Source organism: Lepidochelys olivacea (assembly GCF_965140295.1).
Source record: "Lepidochelys olivacea isolate rLepOli2 genome assembly, chromosome: 7".
In the NCBI taxonomy this organism is placed as follows: domain Eukaryota; kingdom Metazoa; phylum Chordata; order Testudines; family Cheloniidae; genus Lepidochelys; species Lepidochelys olivacea.
Genome location: NC_140417.1, coordinates 12,807,925 through 12,833,484, shown reverse-complemented (window position 1 = coordinate 12,833,484; position 25,560 = coordinate 12,807,925). Strand labels below are relative to the sequence as shown.

The 25,560-nt window shown below is 41.6% G+C and overlaps 1 protein-coding gene across 5 annotated transcripts in view; it reads right to left on the bottom strand.

Moving 5' to 3' along the window:
* CHL1 (cell adhesion molecule L1 like) overlaps positions 1 to 25,560 on the bottom strand; it is a 195,167-nt gene that overhangs the window by 167,945 nt on the left and 1,662 nt on the right. The gene's annotated exons all lie outside the window — the stretch shown is intronic.

Here is a 25,560-nt window from a genome sequence, read left to right as displayed (position 1 = left end):
TCGAGACATTGATCACTACCCATTGAGCCCAACGATCTAGCCAGCTTTCTATCCACCTTATAGTCCATTCATCCAATCCACACTTATTTAACTTGCTGGCAAGAATACTGTGCAAAACTGTATCAAGAGCTTTGCTAAAGTCAAGGTATATCATGTCCACCACTTTCCCCATAGCCACAGAGCCAGTTATCTCATCATAGAAGGCAATCAGGTTGGTCAGGAATGACTTGCCCTTGGTGAATCCATGTTGATTGTTCCTGACCACCTTCCTCTTCTCCAAGTGCTTCAAAATGCATTCCTTAAGGACCTGCTCCATGATTTTTTCCAGGGACTGAGGTGAAGTTGACTAGTCTGTAATTCCCTGGATTCTCCTTCTTCCCTTTTCCAAAGATGGGCACTATATTTGCCTTCTTCCAATCATCTGGGACGTCCCCCGATCACCTCACATTTTCAAAGATAATGGCCAATGGCTCTGCAATCACATCAGCCAACTCAGCCAGCACCCTTGGATGCATTGCATATGGCCCCATGGACTTGTGCATGTCCAGCTTTTTTAAATAGCCCTTAACCTGTTCTTTCACCACTGAGGGCTGCTCACCTCCTCCCCATACTGTGCTGTCCAGTGCAGCAGTCTGGGATCTGACCTTGTCTGTGAAAACCGAGGCAAAAAAAGCATTGAGTACTTCAGCTTTTTCCACATCATCTGTCACTAGGTTGCCTCCCCCACACTTTCCCTGACCACCTTCTTGTTGCTAACATGCCTGTAGAAACCCTTCTAGTTACCCTTCACATCCCTTGCTAGTCGCAATGCCAATTGTGCTTTGGCCTTCCTGTTTACACCCCTGCATGCTCAAGCAATATTTTTATGCTCCTCCCTAGTCATCTGTCCAAGTTTCCACTTCTTGTAAGCTTCCCTTTTGTGCTTAAGCTCACCGAAGATGTTTTTGTTAAGCCACGCTGGTCACCTTCCATATTCGCTATTCTTTCTGCACATCAGGATGGTTTGTTCCTGAGCCCTCAATATGGCTTCTTTAAAATACAGTCAACTCTCCAGGACTTCTGTCCCCCCCTCATATTAGCCTCTCAAGAGATCCTACCCTTTAGTTCCCTGAGGGAGTCAAAGTCTACTTTTCTGAAGTCCAGGGTCCGTATTCTGCTGCTTTCCTTTCTTCCTTTTGTCAGGATCCTGAACTCTACCATCTCATGGTTATTACCATCACGCTAACTAACTGGACAAACCTATAAGAGATATCTTACTAACGGAGGAAAAGTGCTTCCAAAGGGGCTGGTGTTCGATAGCAGGGCAACCAGAAGTGACAACAGGTGAATTTTTGACACTAGGTTAAATTCAGACCGGTTGTAAGCAAACCGCTCTGCATGTTAGACTGTAGTACATACATACCTAGGACGTGTGTTTCTGTGGAAGTCAGTTCTCAATATAGCAACACATCTAAATGTGTATTGTGATACAGCATGGCCAGAAGGCAGCAGGAGAGTACTAGAAGGGAGTCCTTATTCCCTGTAGAGGGAAGAAAGTTTGCTATAGACTAATTAAAGCACCTGAAGCCAATTAGAACACCTGAAGCCGGTCACATGATAAAAAACCCCTACTTCAAATCAGACCAGGAGGAGTTGGAGCAGAGAGCGGTTTGAAGGAGTTGGAGCAGAGGAGAGTTTGGAGAAATGCCGTGGCTGGCTAGAAGATCAAGACCCTAGGTAAAGAGACACCCATCTTGTGCGGGGGGGGGGGCAGGAAGCCCCACAAGCTGAAGAGCAGGAGAGGGAAGTATCCCAGGGGAAGGAAGCACTAGTTCAAGTGGTTTATCACTATCCCTTGGGCCCCTGGGCTGGGACTCAGAGTAGAGGGCGGGCCTGGGTCCCTCCCTCTCCACTACGCTTCTCTGAGTTAGTGGTGGGACAGTAGATACCCTAGTTCAGGGGCAGGAAACTGCACCCTGAACCCCCTCCCCAGAAGAGGAAGTGCAGGACCCATCATAATTGTACCTGCAATTTGCCACAGCATTAAGTGACCCTAATTGATTTCATGATCCTTGGAAATAGAGAATTCAAGTATAATCTCCAAATCTTAATTGTTACACAGACAAACATTTATCTGTTAACCACATTGTCTAATGAGAAAAGGACTTGAGATAACCTGTTCTTAAGAGGTTCTCTACATTTCTGGCTAGAGGACTCTGTACCCTGTCCTATAAATATTCTTAACATTCTCACCCAACAGACCAAGTATTATTTCAGCAGACTAATTGGTTCACAACCCCTGCTAAGTATCAGCCATATCATTCCTAACTGCCATAGGCTAGTATCATCATTAGCTGAGTGACAATCTCCTAGAGCATTTTGATTCTTTAATCTCCATACTCCCCCAGGACAGCAGGCCTATTAAGGGTTAAAGCTCCCTCTTTAATTCCTTTCTTATCCTCTACCTCTGTGTAGAGAAGTAGGGGAAAGGTAGTGACACAAAGGAAATAGAAGACCATGTCTCCCTAAAGGGGAATAGCAAGAATCAGATTATAGGAAATTGTAAATAATGGAGAAAAAACAGAGGTCCTGATCTTCATCTCAGCTGACTTCAAAGAGTCAGTATGTGATCTCACATTAGTGTAAGTCAATATTACACCACTGAAGTCAATAAAGTATTGCAGTGTCAATGAGATCAGAATTTGGCCAAGATTCTTCTTCTTAATATTTATTATTTGCATTATAACTGTAGCACTAAAAGACCCTAGTCAAGATTAGATACCTATGGCAATGGGTAGTGTACAAATGCATGGCAAGACATGGTACCTGCTTTGAAGAGCTGAATATAAAATGCCCTGATTCAGCAAAGTACCTAAGCACATGCCTAACTTTAAGCCAGGAATTGTCCCATTTAATCTGACAACACTCTCCCTATTCCATCTGGAAGTCAATAGGACTACTTAAATACCTTGCTAAATAAGGCCCTAAAAGAGGACACAGAAAAATAGTGGGAGAAAGGGAAACCCTGTAGAAGCAAAAAGATCATAGTGGTGGCTGTCAATCAAGTTGGTTTCACAGTTATGTATTTTTTGTATGTTGGGGGATGTGTCCTAAGTGAGTTGATGTGAGTTGAGGGGAGGAAGGGGACGAGTTAAAAGAAGAAAGGGATTGGAAATGAAATGAACAGAGTGAGGGATACTGAAAGGGGAGATGGGAGAAGAAACACAAGGAAAAAGGATGGAAGGAATGCTGGTAAGAAGCATGGTGAGGGAGGGTCATAATAGGAGTGTGGACCTATATGACAGAGGGTGGGAGGAGGGCAGAGTGAATCAAAAATACATCCTGGAGTATAAACTCAAAAATCCAGAGTGCAATGCCCTTACCAGAGTGCAAAGGAATAGTAAGGAGCTAGTGCTAAGCCTACTAGCCTGTCTGGCTTTAAGGGCTTGCTCGGTCCCTCGGTTCTTGCATTTCCTTTCTCTGAGCTTACAAGAGCCTCCCTGTCGCTTCAAATACAGAGTACTGACTTAGGGACTGCTGAGGCTTCAGTATAGCCAACCACCATCCATTTGCCCTTTTTGTGCCCAAGTGTCTTAACTGGCATGTATGACTTCTTTACTGCCAAACCCAAATACTTTAAAAAAAATCAAGTCTGGCATCAAAAAATTTGAAATTGCATAATAAAGTTGAGTTCTTTTTACTTGGCTTCTTTCCATTTAGGGTTCATGTTTTCAGGCTGTTCATTTCACTGTAAGGGCTAGACTCTGATTTTTTTTTTAAAATGAAAGATTTTTTTTATCACAATCACCCATTTCCTAGGGCTTTACGAAAAACATGAAATATAAACAAGACTTATGATAAAGTTGCAAGAGTTGGAAAAAAGTGATACTTTGACTAGCGGGAGACAGCTTCTCATGAAAACATATCCAACTTTACTGTTGCTTTGTCTCCCTCCCCATTTCTCTGTTTTGTTGCCTCTTAAAATTCTAGACTCTGAGCTCCCAGTAGCAAAGGCCATTCATGTTTTACTTCTTTGTTTAGTGCCTGCTACAATGGGGTCCTGATCTCAGATTGTGGATTCCAGGTACTCCAGCAACAGAACTAATAAACAATGTCTATAGTATGTATAACAGAGGTTTTAGAGCTATGCTATGTAAAAACAAAAATATCCAAGATATATGCACAAAAGTCAATTCTTCAAATGTGTGTTCTCATTGAAAATGTCCTTTTATCAAAAAATAGTTCTTGAAAAACTGGAGTTTTTAAGCATTTTCTGTTTTTTCTAAGATTTTTCACATAATTCTGTTTTTCACTGAAAAGAGTTTTTGAAATTTTCCGGACACCGAAAGCCATTTTTACCAAACATAACACATCAATAACCATTTAGATAATGGTATTAATAAAAATGTTGATCAAAAAGTTTCACAAAAACAAATAAAATGTCTATTTTGAATCCTGTGAAAGAACTCCACATTGTGAAAATGTGTGGGTTTTTTTTTTTTTTTGAGACCAGCTCTAATTTCAAAAGTTGGACTCGTGACAGATGAAACCTGGTAGCTAACAAAGCTAGCACTAGTGTTCAGACAGAGAGGATTACCCTTTTTAAAGTTTTCCTGAGATAAGGGAAACCTAACTAGACAAGAATTCTTATGCACATTGAATCTCTCAAACCCAAAAGGTAAAAAAAATTGTCTTGATACCGACAATACCCTCATTATGCCACTTGGAAAGTTTTCCAGACAGAACCTCTCATGGAACTTACATTGTTAGGCTGGATTCTTTGCCCTATTTAAAAAATAAAAATAAAAATCCTGCATTTTAAATGGTGTTATAAATCTCTACCATGAACAAAGATGTATGGAAAGTGCAATTTCCTATCACTGGTCACAATCTCAACCTCACTGAAATCTGTAAATTGACAAGCTACTAGGAATCCAGTTTTTGACACACTTTGTTCTTTTATTTTGATACTGACACCTTCTTTTCTAGGTCAGTAAGTCACCTGTTTCTGGTGATTCTTTGTCAACTTTCAGTCTCTTCTTTCAGCTGTTTCTAGACAGGAGGAGAATTCTCCTCTTTTGGAAAGATTCCACTTCCAATGAAATACCTGAACTGTAGAGTCAAGAAATCCAACACTGGCTACAGATCTCAGATAGCAAAAATAATAAGCACAGAGCAGAGGGAGCAGTCTCTTCTGTGTACCTGGATCTCTGAACAGGTAGCCTTTGACCATGCTCCAAATAGAGTCTACACACTATCTGAAAAGTCATTCTTACCTTCTTCCTGTGTTTGGCTTTACTGTTAACTAACAATATTAACAGAACATAAACCTCAGCCTGATCTTCCTTCCCAAACCTAATGGTTTCAATAGTTTCTTTCAGGACCTCCCTGTCTCACACTATTTCCCTCTGACCAAACGGCCACACCAGCCTCTCATATTAACAACCTGCCACAATGAGTCAGCAGAATTTACCAAGTAGCTTTCGACTGGGTTCTCACTCTAGCTAACACGGTGGGTCAACAGAAGCACTGTGCAGCACTCTGAGACACTGGCATCATCTTACTGGGCTTCTCACTCGCTATTTTATTTCTTTGCCCCATATAAATTTGAAGCTCTCCTGTTTCTTACGTACTGTATTTCCTGAAGCTTCTTGCTTTGTGCACTGTATTTGTTGCCCAAATTCTTCCAAGGATCTTATTTGAGTTGGTTAAAAATTTCCCACTGTATTTGTTGTTTTAACAAGTAATATTAATGAAAGCGGCCAAAGCAGTGAGCGGCTTAAATAAAATTATCACCAGAGAGAGAGAGAGAGGGGTCTGTGCACTGATAAACACTGCCTCTCTTATGGTTGAAATTTTGGCTTTCAAATCAGAGGGGAAATAGTGTTCAAAAGTCAGCAGCAGAGCAATAAACTACTTGTTCTAATGCCCACAATCACACAGCCCCAGCAATACCCTACCACTATAGAAAATGATCAGCAAGCTCAAGACTTTTTTTTTCCTTGAGTCATGCTGAGAAATCTCTGCAATTTGTGGCTATGGTTTCTAGCCCTTCACATTTACTTTCTAATTTGAAATCATATCCTCCTTGTCAGAACATGCCTGGGGGCAAGCCGCTTATGGAAAAAAAAAAAAAAGACAGCTTGAATCTCAGTGTGTCTAGTCTGAGTCATAACATCTGCCACAATGAGCTTCTGCTGCCAAACGCAGGAGTGCTCTTTTGTACAGTCCCTCTCATGGAGATGAAAAATCCAAAAGGAAGCAATTTAAGAGACCGAGCATAACTGAACCACTTCATTACACTGATGGTCAGAAGGCACTTATCAGCCAGCAATGCCAAAATTGAGGTTATAATCTTCCACCGCTTCTTGGTGTTTCTGTACAAGATACAAGGACTAGCTTTTTTTTTTTTTGTTTCCTCAAAAGGGTCATACAAATGTATACACCTGGATTAGATCTAAAAAATTCATATGCTTCCAAATCAGGTTTCTTCATTTTTGTTTGTTTTCCTTTCAGTCACGTAGAAAGCTGCCAGTAGTCAGATTACTTTCCAGGAAGCTAAGCTAATATCATATGCAGGACCCTGAGGCAAAAGCCAAGCCACTGCACACTGCGCAAAACAATCTGGAAAATATATATCAACTAAATTGGGCTAAATTCACATTAGGATTTAGGCACCTTAATCCCAGAATCAGGCCCCAGTGAGAGTCACAAAACCCCAGCTCAGCTGCAACCAAATGGGTTGGTGCCTAAACTCACTCAGTGCCTAAATTTGTGCTGAAAAGATTCCCTGGGTGCCTACATTTCTTCCTCTGAGCAGATCTCCAGAAGCCTAAGCCTCAGAGTTAGGGTTGCCAGGCATCCGATTTTTGACCAGAACGCTCGGTGCCCTCTCCCGCATCCCAAACCCCCTCATCCCTGGTCCCACCCTAGAGCCCTCACCCCCCTCTCGCTCCCCAACCCAGTGCGAGTGAGGGAGAGCAAGTGAGGGAGGGAGGGGGGATGGAGCAAAAGAGGGTGGGGCCTCAGAAGGGGCGGGGCAGAGGTGTTTGGTTTTGTGTGATTAGAAAGTTGGCAACCCTACTCAGAGCACAAACAAACAAAGGGACAAGCCTCTGCCTAACTTGCCCAGGAGGCCTAATCTAGTAAGCATGCTCAGATCTCACCTACCAGATCAAGCCCATGTAGGTGAGCTTATATAGCAGGAAGAGAAGGCAGCTTTCCCTCATAACTTTTAGGGCAGTAGTTAAGCTATTCACCTGGGATGTGGGAGCCTCCCAGTGTTCAAGTCCCTCTTCCACCTGAGTGGAAGAAGGGATTTCAACAGGGTTCTGCCACCTCTCAGGTGAGTGCCCTAGCCACTGATCTGTAGGATATTTTGGTGTGGGTGTTGGCTTCCTCCATCCCTTCTGTGAAGATGTTGCACTGTGACTAAATGTGAAAGTATCATGGGGGAGATAGGGAGGGAGACAGACTCTGTAGCCTGGTACTTAGAGCACTCAGCTCGGAGACCCAGAATCCAGTCCCCCATACTCCATTTTTAAAAAATTATTTAGCCACAATGGAATAGCTAGAATAGCGAGAGAGAGGATACTCCACAATCAAATATCTTATAGTGCAGGAGTTAGGACACCCACCGGAGAGGTAGCAGATCCCTGTTCAAATCCCTTCTCTTGCTCAGATGGAAGGGGGATTTGAACCAGGTGTTTCCCTCCTCCCAGGCGAGTACCCTAAACGCTGCTCACGAGGGAGGTCCCTAACTGCTCACCTCTCACTAGTTTTTTGCAAAAACTGCAGCTGCCTAATGCAAAGAGAAGGTTTTTCAGCCCAAGCAGTTGGGATCCCTGCAGTCTGGACTCAGCGGTGTGGCTTCGCACACCCCCCTCAGCTTACATCTCCCATTTGTTACCTTAGTCAGGGAGCCTCATAGTGTGCTGGCTTTTGTGAATCCCATTTGGATGCATCGCCTCACCCGATTCATTCAACAAGGAGCCTAGGCACCTAACTCAGGCTTTGTGATGCTGAATGTCACCACGCCAAAGCCTCTTTAGTAATCAAGCCCTATGTGTTGCTTCTTTTTTTCCCCAACTACTTTTCTTTTGGTTGGAACTACACTATTTCCCAGAAGAGCCACACACATGTAATTGTTAAGCTACTTAAAAATATTAATCTAATATAGAAATTGCTGTACTTTAATAGGTCCGTGGTCCAGCTAATCCAGTATCCTGTCTGTAATGGTGGTCATTACTAGCTGCTTCAGAGGAAAGTGGAGGCAGTTATTGCATAATCTGCCAGAAGGAAATTTGTTCCCAAACCCCACTAGTTAGAGGTTGATTTATGAGCTAAAGAATGAGAATTTTAAAGGACTGTATTAGATTCCCTTAACTATTTTCAATTGTATATAGGGTCAGAAGAACCTACAAGACTCAATGGCTCAAAGCCACTGTTTCTATCACTGAAATTTCTTAAACTTCACCTTCAGAAATATCTGTCAAACTTTTAGTACACTTTGAACATATTCTTGGCAATTGTATGAACCATTGCATTTTATTTCTAAAAGATTGAATTTGGGTCCCTGGAAAGCTATCAGTGCAGCAGAAGTGCTGATTGTCCAGAAAGCAAACAAGCTAATAGGCTGCTTGAAGAAAGGGTTAGAGAAGAATAAAAATTATTATGGTATTATATGTACTAATGATAGGCCCTCACTTGGAATACTGAATTCAGCTGTGTTCACCTAACCACCATAATGATAAAGGAGAAATAGAGAAGGATGGCAAAACATGACAGTATGCAAAGATTTCTGTAAGAGGCGAACAATAGGATTAGGACCAGTAGTTTAGAAAGAAAAGCCTTGAAGTCCCATGATTGATCAATATAAAATAATGAATGGTATAGGCAAGGTCACATGGGAACTCTGTTTACGCAGTGAAATTAGAAGATAGCAAATTTTAAGTGGGGAAATAAATTCACACTAATTAACCCACTGCACTCACTGCCACAAAACATTACTGAGACAAAGACACAAACAATTCAAAAAGAATTAGAGCTTTATATAGATAATCAAAATACCCTCACTCGCTAGGATAAAAATGTAAGAGTTATAACCCGCGTGTTTCATAAACCAAACACTAAGGACATATGCCAGCAGCTAAGTGGTTGGAGTTAAGGCAAACTTCCTCCATAGGCATGTTATTGCATGACTGTCCATTATGGGGGCTTTACACTGTCTTTGAGTCATGTGGTATTGGTTACTATCAGAAACAGGACACTGGGTTAGATGGTCCACTATTCAGATCCGTTATGGTAATTCCTCTACATTCCCAAAGCACTTCACAGTATAATGCGTTTAAAAATGGGTAGTGCAGCTTTGTGCTAAGCAACCTCTTTCACACAGGTTTAGATGCTGTAACCCATCAGAGAAAGGATATTGGCCAAATCATTCTATATACTTCAAAAAGTACTATAGGATTAAAACTCTACTTGGGCCTAATTTTAAAGCCCGACCCACACCCAAACCCAACCCAAGCACCCTGACCTCAGCCTGAGAGGAGCAAGACATTTTCAGACTCACCCCAAACCAGAGTCAACATTGCCACCGTCATGTCATCCATAGGGCTTAGCCTGATGGAGGCTTCATACTCCCCATGTCCCTTGACCATGATCAGCCTCCAGTCTTCTCCAGCCAGTGGGGTCACTGCAGGAACCTCTGCATGCCCCACGCCCACCAGCCACTGCCTTGTCGTGCTGTGAGAGTGAGAGGGGCTGTGACTCGTTGTCACTCTGCAGCACACTGTCTTTGTGGCACAAGCCAGCAGAAGGAGGGCAGCCACTGCTGCACAGACCTCAAAGGCAGGAGGAGGAGGAGCTCAGAGAGAACCCATCCCCGAGAGAGTTGGGTTGTTTTCAGACCCAACCCCGACCCTTACAGTCAGTTCCCATAAGGTTCCAGTTGGGTTACAAGGTTCCACATGGGATATTTACCAGCCAGCTGATCAGATACCAGACATGGCCAGGAATGTCTGTCAATGTTTCTTCCACAAAGCAACCTAACAACATACCACTCCTGTAATAATGCAAAGAGTGCATCATCATGAGCCTAAGTTCTAGCATGGTACTGAAAGCTACCTCCTTCTGGCCAAGAGCTACCAACCAATACATTTATATTCATGCCAACATCACTCATATTATTTGCCTCTTCTATGTATACCAAGTATAGTCAATGTCCTACTTAGTCACAAATGTTCTAATACATTATATGCCATGTTTGGTAGCCAATTCACACAAAACATGTAACTTATTTCCACAGTAAAGATCCTGCAGTAACTCCATCTTTAAAACCAAAAAGCTTTCATGTAAGAAATATCACAAGTCAGCCAAACATTATAGTATTTACTATGTTTTAGGTTTATGAAAGATTCTAGTTATTTTTCTCTGTCTAGCTGCTATAAGACTAAATAGGCAATGATGCTCGCCTTCACTGAAGAAAAAACGTACAGGTGAAAAAATTTCTAGAGTATCCACCATTTGAGGAGGAGAACTTTTACAGTACAAGCCCTGATAAAGTGATACAGCTTTCTTAAAGGACTTAATGGGCAACTGCCTGTGTGGAAAAAGTACAAGGACTGAACCAGTAACTAGCTCTGTATCTTGCATCTTCACCTAAGCGTTTTCTTTTCTTACAATCTGGTTTCCAAACACAGAAGCAGCTCTGTAGCAATTTTAAAATAACGATCACCCATCTGAGGCTATCATGACCTGAAGCACAGTTGTGCTTCTGCCAAAAACAAATCAAGGTTTCACTGTTCATGTGAATTTCGTAATAGGAGCTGGACAAACATATGCCAAAGAGCAAACAGACAGAGCAGTTTCCTTTCTGGGTTCTGCAACAATTCATTCTTCGTGACTTCAAGAAGTCACATTCTGAAGAAAAAAAAATCAGGAAGAAGTTGCAATATGTCATGGTATGTAGCATTTCTGTCGATGAAATGAAGGGCACATCAGAATCAGCAATGGCAGGCCACAGCAGGAAAAGCTACATGTGACAGATTCCAGGCAATGTGTGTCATGCCCTTCAGTTCTGGTTCATGAAGGGATATGTCACATCCCAAGATATGATGCAACCCTCCCCTTACATTATGTGCAAGCAATTTTGATTCAGCTGCCTTCTCTCATGCATGGAAGAATCCAGAAGTTAAACAATGTGAAAATATGGTTTTGCATAGGATTCGTTCCAGACGTTTGTCAAACTGGGATACGGTCCATCATCATTAACAAAGGGTAGGGTCTAAAATTGCCCTCGTGCTTTTCCTTAGCATGAAATAGGCAATTCAGGCTCCCCCCAACACTCTTGCCTTTACCCAGAACTAGTTTTTCTAAAGCGACTATTTTCCATATAAAAGTGACAGAAGGCGCTGTTCCAGCAGCCAGTTTCTACCTCCCTTTTTTCCCCTCTTCTGGACTTCTTTCCTTTTTCCTGTCCTCTCCCTTTCCATTGTTCTAACCCCATTGGTCATCTCTAACTTCTCCCACTACTACTTACATCCTCTTACCCCAGCTGTTCTGTCACCCTCCTAGGGGTTCTTCTAGCAGTAAATACTAACTGCAGAAGCTCTCAAACCTCACAGCTAGAAGCACTAGCAAATGGAAGGAGGACAATCACCAGATATTTGGTCACACCATGAGGCTTTATATGAAAGCTGATGCTAGTAGAGTATCCTACTTTCATAAGCACTCACCGTTGGCCTAAGGACTCCTATTACTATCAATCATGAAACTCCAAAGGACTTGAATGGGAGTTGAGTTCGGCCAACGGTCAGCACTTTTAAAAATATCAGCCTCAAACTGTTCTTAGCATGAAACAGTAATAGCACTTGTGAATTTTAACAGAAGTAGCAACACTCAGTGATCCTGAAAGGACAGTACATCATCCTCTCCAAAGGGATAAAACATTAGGAGATAAAGGATACAAATTGTAGAACCAGGGTGCAGTCCCACCCTGAAATGAACTTGGCTTACACCACTTATTTGTACTGGACTAATAGTTCATTTATTGACACTGTACCTGACCCAGACAGAAAAAGGAACATTTTATGTACACAAACTAAAATTCAATGCATTAAACTCATCTGTTCATGTGCAAGTGTTTTGTTTCAAGAACCATCCCCTTTCTCAGGTAAATTTTGAGTTTGGCATTTTGGGTTGAAAGATGCATAAAACTCTAAATGGCCAAACACCTTACTATGGACTAAACATTAAAGGAGTTCACATGTGCACTGTTTATTCCAGTATGTGCATGGTATAAATAACGGAAGAGAAAAAAATAGTCCTTTCCATGGTAGTATTTGTATGAGGCTAAAATATTTGGTCATACCATACCCCGTTACAAGCACGCTTAGTGTACATTTTGGAGGAAGGCAGGATTCTAGTAGAGTTTTTTAAAATTTAGGCTGTCACTTGTCTTGTGAATATACAGATATTTCAATATATTCTGATACAGAAGGTCAGTCCTCAGAGGACAGCTGAACACTTGATGTTTGTTCTCTTCCCCACCCCCTAGCTCCATCAAATACATCCACACATATTTATAATGCACAGAGAATTAAATTTTCATCTTGATGTGCAGTTGGAATTACATGAGGTTTCTCTGCATAGTAATCATGAAGCAGACTGATGATGAAAACTGGCTGTGCCAATAAGATAATTAGATACAAGGCTCACATGCTTTCACTGACGTAAATCAGAGAGATCCCTTGGACTAAAGTGGGTGCAGGACTGGACTTTGCTTTTTTTTTTTCCTTTGGTGAGTGCCAGTATATTCTGTAGTTACGCTTCTTTATTAAAACTATGTGCTGTATTAGAACTCAAATTGATTTTGATTTCCAGCAGTTCATTAGGATGTAACAGGAAATGAAGCTCAACATTCCAATTACAGTGCCTCCCAGCAGGTGCGCTCGGTTTGGAGTAGGTATTACCATAAAAGCACCTTCCAGTAGGGCATGTAGCATATTATCCAGATACAAACAATAGTATAATCAGGGATAATCCAATCCCAGATTTAAGTAAAAGTCTGAGTGAAAACTGGATGAGCTGTAGCTCATGAAAGCTTATGCTCAAATAAATTTGTTAGTCTCACAAGTCCTTTTCTTTTTGCGAATACAGACTAACATGGCTGCTACTCTGAAACCTGAGTGAAAACTGACTCAATCAGTGGATGGAAAAGTGTGTTTGCCACAAATGTAGTAAAGCCTCCGTTTGTTGAGCTCCTGTTGATTTCAGTGGGAGTCCTGTGAATACTGGGATGGGTCCTGGCTTTGTAATATATATGGGAGAGCGATTTAATCGCAACCATTTTTATGGGTCAAACAACAGCAGTGTAGTTACTCATCTGACTCAGTAAAAAACTGCACATTAAAAAAACAAAAAGTGAATATTTTATTTTCAGTCAGAACAGGATGCAAGTTTAAACCAAAATAGAACAGACACAACAAGTATTTTTTTTAAAGTCAGTCTACAATAAGAATTCAAATGCAGAATGAACAAAATGCTTTCAGATGTGATGAGACCAACGTAGTATCCATGATACAAGTGGGCAGATCTCTAAATGGTGTAGATCAGTGCAACTCAATCAACTTAAATGGTGCTATGTGATTTATACCAGCTGAGAGTCTGGACCACTATGTTTATTTTTCAAACTGCTCAAATTGTAAGTTATATTTTGTCACTGGTCTTGGGTTGAAGTCCTAGAGTAAGTGATAATGGGAGTTTGGCTATTGACTCAATAAAACCAAGCTTTCACCCTTAAGGTACATGTACACTGGAAAAAAGGACCCCGGGCTCAGCCCTGGCTGGGCCTGTTCAGCCGACTCAGGCTCACAGAGCTTGGGCTGCAGGGTTAAAAATTGCCATGTAGATGTTTCGGCTCAGGCTGGAGCCCAAGCTCTGGGACCCTGCCCCATTGTGGTTTCCCAAGTCCAAATATTTGTTCAGCAATTTTGCAGCCTCTCAGCCCAAGCCTGAGCCAGCTGTGGGGCTTTAATTGCAGTATAGTTGTACCTTCAGTTTCCATGTGTAATACAAGGATTGAAAGAAGTCATATAAGTAATCACTGTTACATTATGCCGACCATGCTTACTACTTCCACAACTCCGTCTCCTCATGGTGCTGGAACTAGGGGCATTGCCGTCACCCCTGGCTTGAAGTAGTAACAACAAACACATGGTTTCCATCATCAGAATCCTCACCATAAAAATTATTCCAGAACCCCTGCCATCTCCCGTAAGTGTCTGATAAAATAAATGTATTCTACATTCATATGGAACTGGGAACAAGCATCCAGTTACTTCTCCTTCCCCCGTCCATAAATATAATTATAGTTGCAATTTAAGTGAATGACATAAGTATTATTCCCCACCACCAAATTCAGTAAACACCACAGCAGTGATGCTCCTGACAGACACTTCAGGAGATTGACTCAGGATAAGTCACCTGGGTACAGTAGAGTATTTTCAGTAGCAGAACTTCATCTTACCAGAGAAGATCAGAGGAAGCATAGTTTGGACCATGTTCAGGTCAAAATGCAAGACTCATAAGATCATCCCCCAGTAATGGCATTTTGGAAGGACCAAATCACTACTGGAGAGAGATGAAGAAATGAAGCAGAAAGCTAAGAGAAAAGAACTAGACCCCAACTGAGCAAGATACTTAAATACATGAGTAGTCCTGATAAAAATCAAAACAATTAACTCTTGTGCTCACTTACCTTGCTTCAGCAAGGTCCTAGAGAGGAGAGCAAATAAAGACCTACCGAAACATGCGCTGGGAACAAGCAGGGTTGGGAGCACATTGAGCACTCCGTAATTGTCATGTACCATTTAGACAGGACAGTGCACCAGAGTTATCAATAATAAATTCTTGATGAATTTTACAGGTGCTAATTCTTATTAGCAGCAACCTACATGAAACATTCCAAATGTAAAAGTATCTGTTTTGTTAGCATTTGTAAATTAGCCATTGATTTATTCTGGACTCTCAAGGCAAACTCTCCTTACTCAGGTGAGCAGGCCAATTCTTCATTAAAGCTAACACCTTTGGGTAACTAGATATGGCAATTGCAATAACAACCCAAGGTGAAATGTTTTAAAGATGCATCAGACTTGTAACAATGCAACATGCTGGAGACAAGCTGCATGATGCATTTTAAAAAGTGCTCTTTCAAGCTGTAGGAATACGTCCCAAGAGGCCAGCCCTTCCTTTTCCCTCCTTTTAAAGTGCCTTGGAAGCACAACAAGCAGCATTGGAGATTACTTCTTATGTGTTAACTGGCTGAAAGTCTGACAGTGAAATGCTGTCAAACTGCAGAAGTAAGAGGTGTGGGAGAGATATAGCTGGGTGGGAGAAAGAAGCAGAGTGAAAGGGAGGTTGGCCCAATGCTGCAACTCACTCAAGTAGTCTTACAAGAGTAACCTCACTGACTTTTACTGGAATTCTAGCCTGAGTAGATTGTAGGATTTGACCTGTGGAATGTGCATGCTGAGACAACTAGCTTTTAATGATCATTGCTACTTATAGGCATTTGGGGTGCAATTTTCATAAACTCCTAAATTACTTAGCAGCACCAGTCCCATAGAAAGCTATTGAAAGTCAAAGAGACTGGAGTCCCTAAGTCACCTAGGTGCTCTCGAAAAATCTCATCCCTGTCTTGCATTTTACTAAGACCAAATTCTTGAAGATTTGGGCTTGAACTTCCATGCTATGTGTACATCTACTTCCTACCCAAGAGAACACCAGTGAAATGCATACCCTTAAAATGGAATCACCGTGTCCCCCATGAGAAAAAAATGTTGCCACCTCTAAGCAAGATCAATGGTTACAAATGAACTTATTCCATAAATATGCGACCCTTATGTAGCCTCCTGCTCCCGGAGGATGGAGGAAGCACCAGCAGCTACAGAAGGGACCATCCTTGAGCAGTCAATAAAAGGCAGCTCAACAAGGAAGCCACAGCTGCAGAGATGTGAACACCCATATAGCAGAGGAATGTCTTCCTCCTTACTATTCAGAATTCCCAGGCAGAGACACATTAGAGGAGAGGAGAAGCAAGAGGCAGGTTCCCTGAAGAGGCCATAACAAGGCTGCAGGTCACCTTTTTCTTTCTCACAAAACTTAGGTAGAAAGAGCTATGGGGGAACTCTTCAACATTGGCCTGACTTCTGCAATTAGGGCATTTATTTGGAGGGTACCTGCCAGAAACCCCAGGGCCACAAACTCTAATTTTTCCTCACTTCTGAGCTGTTTTTACATCAAGCAAGTATCATGTCTTTCCTCCCTGGAAGGAATAAACTACCTGAAAAGAACAGTTGCCGGTTTCTCATCAGGTGGAAGGAAGAGCCCAGGGACTGAGTACCAGGAAACATTCTGAAAGTTTGAGAATCCTAAGGGGATGGTATCCGGGGCTGTTTTCAGCCACTGGCACCCCTTCACGGTTGAGTAGGTTGCTGCCCCTTTGTTCAGCCAATTGCTATTTAATCCCATGTCTGGTTGTTCCTTATAACATCAGCCCTCCAGCCAGATCATTAATAATCTCTCACCGCTTGGGGTGGTAAAAATTCTGGTAGGTCAGGAGGCTGGTAACCCTAGCAAAGGACCAACAGTATCTACCTTAAGATTAGCTTTGCCTGGCGTTCAGCTGCCTTTGTCCTTCAGACTTTACTAACCCCTCTGCTAGGTTGGTAGGGGAACCCAGGCCCACCCCAAACTCCGGGTCCCAGCCCAAGGACCCTGTGGGAAGCTGTTGGAACTGGTTTTTTGCAATCTCTTACTGCTTTCCACCATGCCTCTCTTGTAGGCTTTCCCAGACTCACACTCCATGATCCTCTTTTTTCTAGAGGTCCAGTTACCTAAGCAGATTCCTTCCAGTCCATTGCTGAATGAGCCTGCTTTCTGTGGTTCTCAACTTCTCTGTCAGTCACCCCTCCCTTCCAACCTGCAGCCTTTTTATCTCCTCAGCTGTTGTAGGGCCACCAATTAGTCCCAGCTGAGGGGGCAACTCATCCCCCATTAACCCTTTAGCAGGTGGTACAGCATGGGGTCTGTACACCTCATGACAGAAAGCAACATTCCCTTGGCTCTCAAATGAGCACTAGCCTCTCCAAGGGTGACCCATATTTGCACTGAGCAAATAATGAAAGCTAAGACTGATCAAATACTGTATTCAAAAACTTTCATGTTGTCAAGGTGCCACCAGACTCCTTGTTGGTTTTGTATTCAAAAAGTGTCACAAAATTGTTCAAATACATGATTCACCTACTACAGTCACGAATTATTCAGCTAATTCAATAGGCTGGGAAATATGAAAGCGTCATCATTTAGCCTAAAAGTATCATGAACACAAGGAAATTCACATGAACAATAGTGTTGTCACCGTACTACTCGCAGACCTAAAAACACCTAAACTTAAGCCTTGGTGATTCTGTCTTCATCTATGCAAAATCCTAGTGACTTCCATGAAGCTTTATGAGGGCCCTGGTGGATGGAACAGCTTGCAAGATCGGGGCCTGAGTTACGCTGATTAATATTAGCACAACTAACACTGTATAATGATATAAACAGTAATGCTGATCTGGTAGAGACCATTTATAATGTATGGCTTCCCCCCGTCCCTCCCCAGTTTCAAACTCAATCTCCCATACTTGGGGATAGGGTGGAGAAAGAGAAACAAATATTTGGAAGCCACATCTACAGTGCAGGGCACAAAACAATCCTCAACAAATATTAAAATATCATAAAAGTCCATTGTATTTCCAACTATGTTGAATGTTTGGTACAGTTACCCAGAGGAAGCAAAGGAAATCAATTGGAGACATTGGGTCAGCACCATTTTTTACCATGCACATTCACCTAACAGACACAGGCAATTACTGCCACAGCATACATAAATAAGGCATTTGTACATACAAATGGTCTACGTAAGTGCATGCACAAATCAGATGCAAAAAAGAGCAAACAAAAATTATTTTTGTCTTTGGGCCACAGCTTCATGGGAGAAAAATAAAAAAACAAATCAAACCTTAAATGATGCTCAGATGTCAGACAGCACTAGCATTAAGTCAGAAATGTTTGTAATGGGCTTTTCCTAGAATGTATGTAATACTTTTTCTAAATAAGTGTCAGGAATCAAGGCCTGCAGCAGAGCCAGACTCAGAGCACCCTAAGGAGTGCAGCAGGCTGCCGGATTGGATGCACTGCCAGATTGGTTGGAAGACTCAGCAGACCAGCTCTCAAGCTGCAGTTCAGCAACTACTCAAAGCATTTGCCTATGGCTATGATAACTCTGCCTGTTTGTTCCCAGCCCACTCCAGTTTTGCCTCCCTCCAGGTAACCTGGTTCTGACCACGGGCTCAGATTCTTGTCTCTGGCTGGGACCCTTGGCTCTGACACTGGCCTCTGATTCCTGCCTACCAATGCCTGCTCCAACCAGCAGGAACAACCATCCATGTCCCAGTAATTGACAATAAGGCTAAATCCCTTAAGTGGTATTGTACCTTCCTTTACTACTTTAGGTTACTGGGGCTATTCTTAATTCCTCAGGGGAATGCACAAAAAAGCCCTGCTCTTTGGTTGTCACAAAATGATACATTAGGCATTATTTGCCACCTCCGTTAGTAGGCCAGATTCCATTACTGCACCCAGCCCATTTGGCTGCATCAGGTTCTTGACAAGGACATCAAATGTATAACTTTGTGCTTGGTCAGGAAGTCACATGAGGGATAGGAATTGTTCCAGGGATGGGGAGAAAACAGATACAAAGGAACAGACAGCAGTTCTGTACATAAACAAGGAATGCTCTGCAGATGGGACTGCCATGTTTTGAGGGGATTTTTTCCCCCTTAACAATAAAGATGAGGAGCTTTAATGAGCTAAAAATCATAGAATCATAGAATATCAGGGTTGGAAGGGACCCCAGAAGGTCATCTAGTCCAACCCCCTGCTCGAAGCAGGACCAATTCCCAGTTAAATCATCCCAGCCAGGACTTTGTCAAGCCTGACCTTAAATACCTCTAAGGAAGGAGATTCTACCACCTCCCTAGGTAACGCATTCCAGTGTTTCACCAACCTCTTAGTGAAAAAGTTTTTCCTAATATCCAATCTAAACCTCCCCACTGCAACTTGAGACCATTACTCCTCGTTCTGTCATCTGCTACCATTGAGAACAGTCTAGAGCCATCCTCTTTGGAACCCCCTTTCAGGTAGTTGAAAGCAGCTATCAAATCCCCCCTCATTCTTCTCTTCTGCAGGCTAAACAATCCCAGCTCCCTCAGCCTCTCCTCATAACTCATGTGTTCCAGTCCCCTAATAATTTTTGTTGCCCTTCGCTGGACTCTCTCCAATTTATCCACATCCTTCTTGAAGTGTGGGGCCCAAAACTGGACACAGTACTCCAGATGAGGCCTCACCAATGTCGAATAGAGGGGAACGATCACGTCCCTCGATCTGCTCGCTATGCCCCTACTTATACATCCCAAAATGCCATTGGCCTTCTTGGCAACAAGGGCACACTGCTGACTCATATCCAGCTTCTCGTCCACTGTCACCCCTAGGTCCTTTTCCGCAGAACTGCTGCCTAGCCATTCGGTCCCTAGTCTGTAGCTGTGCATTGGGTTCTTCCGTCCTAAGTGCAGGACCCTGCACTTATCCTTATTGAACCTCATCAGATTTCTTTTGGCCCAATCCTCTAATTTGTCTAGGTCCTTCTGTATCCTATCCCTCCCCTCCAGCGTATCTACCACTCCTCCCAGTTTAGTATCATCCGCAAATTTGCTGAGAGTGCAATCCACACCATCCTCCAGATCATTTATGAAGATATTGAACAAAATATCCATATCCATCCACATAAGATTAGTATGATCTGGAGTCTTGTGATTTTTCACTGGTTTGGGGGCTTTAAGTTGTTACAGCAGTGTGTGTTTTTTTTTGTGATTATTTTTTAACAGCCGTATTATTTTGCAGAGTTCAGATCTGTCAGCCTACCTTTGAAATTCCCACTGACCTTGAGGGGAGAGCTAACAGCAGAATGATGCCAGGATCCAGTCCAAAGTTTCTTGCTATGCATACACCTAGGTTGTTTGGAAACAGGACCATACGCACATAGTTTGTAATACACTCTTGCAAGAATGGTTTTATTAACTCTTATTTACACATTCTGGGGTCAGATTCTGGTTCACCATGGAAGTGGACCCAAAACAAGCAGACATTAATGTTATTATTATGTATCCTGTGAAAGCATCCATGACTGTGGATCATGGACAAGGACCCCATTGTGCTAGGTGCTGTAAAAACAGAACAAAAGACAACCCCTGTCCCTAAAAGCTTTCACTCTAAGCAAAAGCAACATTATTGTAGCCACCATCATCCCTGACTCTCACCTCAATACCCCCCTACATGGATTATTTTACTAGGAGCAAGAACGATCAGCAGGGGTGCTCAGAACCCACAGTGATAACGGCGACATAAGTACACAGATAGATAGTGGGGATGTGCAATTCATGTTGAGATCAATGGACACATACTCACACAGATATGACCACTACCATCCTAAATCGCTATGCTCCACCCTGGAAAATCTCTCCACGATTCCAGCCAGGGGCCACACGTGGAGAAATCTCTCTACAGCTTTTGATTTTCGCCTGAATCTGAACAGCAAGTGTCTACACGGCATTCTACCCTGTACGACGTGGTTTTGGCACTGTTGATAAATTGAATAGTCAATTGCTTGACCACACTTTAGTTCATTATGAAATATATTCAAGAGACCAAATTATATCGGTCAGGTTAATTGCTACAAGATTATAATAATATAGTACAGGGAAAAGGTTCAATACAATACCAGTCTCCAGGATGCTGTCTCACAAGCAGCAGTCTTACATTTGCCTTACACAGAAGGTGTGCCCTCGAACTTACACCCCTAAAGTCGTCTTTTTACATCCAACCTATTCACAAGGAAAAGATGTGCGACATCTGAAACTAAACTCAACCAATCAGCTTTCCACCTTGTTTCTGTGGTACCACAGTGTGCCCCTTATCTCTTTGTTATGAACAAATACAATCCTAGTACCAAGGGGCATGAGGACACCTCTTAGGTTTGTACCAGGGTAGACTATTCATATATCTTGGCCTTTTCCTTTGGGACATTCAAATACTGTCCTAGGAGAATAACTCTCTCTCTCTTCCTGTGGGGAAAACACTTTATGTCCTGATCCAGACCCATTTTTCCATTTACTTATGCCAAAAGCTTACGGCAACTAATGCAAAAAGTGTTATGGGATACCTGACGTGGGTGAACCTAATTGTGGGGAGACTATAATACATTCAGTTAACTTCCAAACACTTTTATTAATAAGATGCCTTACATCTAGGTATTGGCTGACGGGGTGTGCAAAAGCACACAGACAGCCAGAATCAGGCCATATACAGAAGAACCTCAGAGTTACGAATGCCTCGGGAATGGAGGTTGTTCATAAATGAACAAAACGTTATGGTTTTTCTGTCAAAAGCTTACAACTGAGCATTGACTTAATACAGCTTTGAAACTTTATTATGCAGAAGAAAAATGCTGCTTTTAACCATCTTAATTTAAATGAAACTGTTTCCTTACCTTGTCAATTTTTTTTAAAAAACTTCACCTTTTTTATTTTTAGTAGTTTACATTTAACACTGTACTGTACTGTATTTGGGGGTTGGAGCAGGGGTGAAAGTAACTTAAAGTCTTACTGGTACAGGGCCTAGCTCCGGGCCCCTGGAAGGGGTGGGGCCTTGGGCAGAAGGGGCGGGACTGGGGTCAGCCACCCCCAGCCAGCCCTTCAGCGCTGCCCGGCCCGCACCACCCAGGGCTCCGGTGGCGATTTAAAGGGCATGGGGCTCCGGCTGCTGCAGCTGAGCAAGCTTCCCCTTCCCCCCTCCCCCCCCAGCCCCTTCCCCCTTCCCCCCCCCCGGCAGCCTAGGGAGGGCAAGAGGGGCAGTGACGTTAAAACGCTGCCACAACAGGACCCTACAGGCAGGGCCAGGGGAGGGAGAGGAAGGGGGACGTCAAAGTTTAACGTCGGCTGTATACGGGCCTGTACCGGCAGCCACCTCTTACCCACCCCCTTTCACCTCAGGGAGTGTGGGTGTGTGTATGTGTTTCTCTTCTGCTGCCTGATTGCATACTTCTGGTTCCAGGTGAGGTAGGCTGTTGACAAGTCAGTTTATAACTGTGGTGTTCATAATTCTGAGTTTCTACTGTATCAATACACATAAAGGGGCAGAAATATTTTTGTGGTGAACCCTTCACCCTGAATTTCCCCGACTTCTCTTCAATCAAAATCTGAACTGTAGTTTTACATTGAATCCTTTTTGTTCTGAATTCATAAAAGTCATTTCTGATCTATTTAAAAATGATACACAAAGCAGTTTTCTACGTTCCATATGAAGCAATATGGATCTGGAGTATAAGGCTGCATCTTGCTATTATTCCAGATGCAGGAACTCCAAATGGAATTATGGGAGTCTTGGATACCAAAAATCAAGCAAACATGGGATATTGTCTTACAGACACTCTTCAGAAATACTGGCCCAGATTCTGAGTGTTACTGAGAGGAACTATATCATAGTGTTATTGTTAGATGTTGACAGGAAAGCAATTCTTTAGTTAACTGTACAATTTTAAAAATCGGTTATATCTTGGTCACCTGCTGTAATTTAGGCTGCCTGTGTTTATCTTTCTTTCACTTTGCTGAGTCCTAAATCTGTTATTTCCTTTGGATGAAGAATACACAAAATGTATCTTATAAAACAAAATCTCTGCTACTGGGAACTGCCCAGCGAAGTTCTCCAGTCATATGAACTACAGGATTTGCCAAACTGCCCTGATATAATTCAGATAATCATCAAACTGCATGTTCCATGTTATGTTCCATTTACTCATAATGAAGTATGATGTAACTCAACATGACCTATCAGGACCTCACATTTCAAGACAGCATGACAAAAAGCACTGAGTGGATGAATTTCTTTGTTGGGATTATGCTTCCCACTGATGGTTTCCTTTCAACAGATGTCTGACTGAGAAAGGACAAATATTTAATTGCAACTTATTATAAAACACTGAGCATATCAAATTCTGAGTTTCCAAGTAGCAATGGTAGTAATGACAGGTTTCAGAGTAGCAGCCGTGTTAGTCTGTATTCGCAAAAAGAAAAGGAGTACTTGTGGCACCTTAGAGACTAACCCATTTATTTGTAGTTAATGGTAGTAATGTGTTTTTTTGTCCCTTCCCCCCTTTTTCATACACATTCTGCTACCCAGCTTCAATACTAGAGTAAGGCACATCATTTTTAGTAACATATAATCTGAATTAGTTATGGTGAGGCTTTTGTACTGGCAAAAAATGTTCTTTAACTAAAACAGAATTTTCTAGTTAGTGGACAAGTACCAGAAGAAAATTGTGGAATCATGTGGGGTTGCTAAGCAACCAATAGTTCCAGTGTCACTTGTTTGTGATCAATTCAAGTCATTCATCAGGCTCTGAAGCACCATGCTAAGGAATTCCAACAAATTTGTTCCTTGGGAATGCCACAGAGACTTCCTGCAACACAGTAACACTTTCATTCTTAGAAGATAAACTTAGATGTTCTTTTGATGAAATGTGATATGTTAATTCATTATTCTTAACATACTACTAATGGGCAAAGCTTTAATTAACTAACTACATCATTGTAACACATGAGAGATAAAATGGAGTAATTAGTACTGCTTAAAAGGAGTCACTATCCTCTCCCACTGGGAAAATGAAGAAGGAAGCTTCCTTATCATGCAAACAATTGTCCACAAACATCACTATATGTAATTTGCAGCTAGCTTTTGTTATTTTTTCCAGTGATACGTGATAAATTACATTTTTAATGGCAAACAAAATGGCTGCAGTCCAAAGCACACTAGGTAGACCTAAAAGGCTGTGAATAATATAATCTTTCATTTAAAAGGAATGCTTATCTCTGGGCTTTCTGGAAAAAAGGGATGTACTATTATGCCTTCACTCATTAAGTTTAATTACAAATGTGGCACATTGTAATTATTATTGGCATTTACTTTCTCTATAGACAGTCAGTGAGTTAAGGATAAAACTGTAATCAAAATGCACATAACTGAAAACATAGTATCCTTACTGTTTTGTTTCAGTCTCTGTTTCAGAATTCAATGCCTCATATTCTGATTGTTTAAAATGTTGTACTGTATTACAAATTTCAAACAGTGAATGTAAAAGCTGCGCTTATATTTATGGTAAAACTTCTACAAGACCAATTTGCTTATAATTTTTTGGTCATGGACATTTCCCAGAATTTTCATACAAATCCTGGTTATTTTCTCCCTTGCATAAATTATTTTGTCCCATGCCTTGCTCTTGTTATCATAGGACCTGGTTTTGTAATCAACTTACTCAGGCAAAACTCCCACTGACAACAAAAGGACCCTTGCTTGAGTAAGTAATACAGAAGCTTGGTTCACAAGCCTTTTCAATTTCATTAAAAACAAATTGCCTTTCTAAGAGCAAATCATTCAGTACTTTGAAGATACCACAAAAGGTCATATTAGGACATTAATGATATATCACATTAAAAAAATCCTCCCTAAAATGAATATTCTATATTTTTATTTTACAAGATGGTGACCAAATTTGGAAACAATATGTTGTTAAGTAAATAAGATCTGCATGCAAAGGATCATGGGTTATAATGTGCCAATGATCATATGAACTGCTCCAATGTTTCCAAATTTGGTCACCATCTTCTAAAATGAATATTCTATATTTTCCCTTAAGGGAGATTTTTTAAATGTATAAGTCACAATCTGTCTCTTTGAGGAGCACTAGGGGTCAGTTCATACTATTTATTCAGTAGTGCTCAGTGGTGCTTATGAAGTTCTTCCAAATATCATTCCATTAACACTTATTTTCAACAACATAATTTAACTTTGTCAGATAAAATAGCACTGCACAGTCAAACAAATTGAGAAATTTCCCAACAATATGTATCAGATTACACTACTTCTAATGACTAGTAATAAATATATATGGCTATATATATGGCTTTTTATCGATTAATGATGTATGAAAACATACTGCATTTTCAGACATGATTTTTACAACTTCTCTGTCCACCTGTCTAAAACATGTCATGTCAAAAACTGGACCCAAATAATGTTAGTGATGAGCTGTGTGTGAAAAGGCAACTTCTGTTTCCTGGTGCAAAGTCTTCTGTGGGCTGTTTGTTAATTTATTCTACTACATTGCATAAAAGCCTACTGAAATTATGCAATCAGAAAATGTAAGTGGAACCACTTATTAAATAAAACTTTGTGGTTATCAAAATTATAAACAGATGCATCTTTTGATTAATAACTTGGATTGTACAATGAGAATACCATTAAACTACCATACATCACTAAGACCAATTGGTTCTTGCATTTCTCCCTACTTTTGGTGAGTTCATCTACATTTTACTGCAAAAATGAATTACCACAACTTTAATAAAAGATGTTAAATATTTGTAA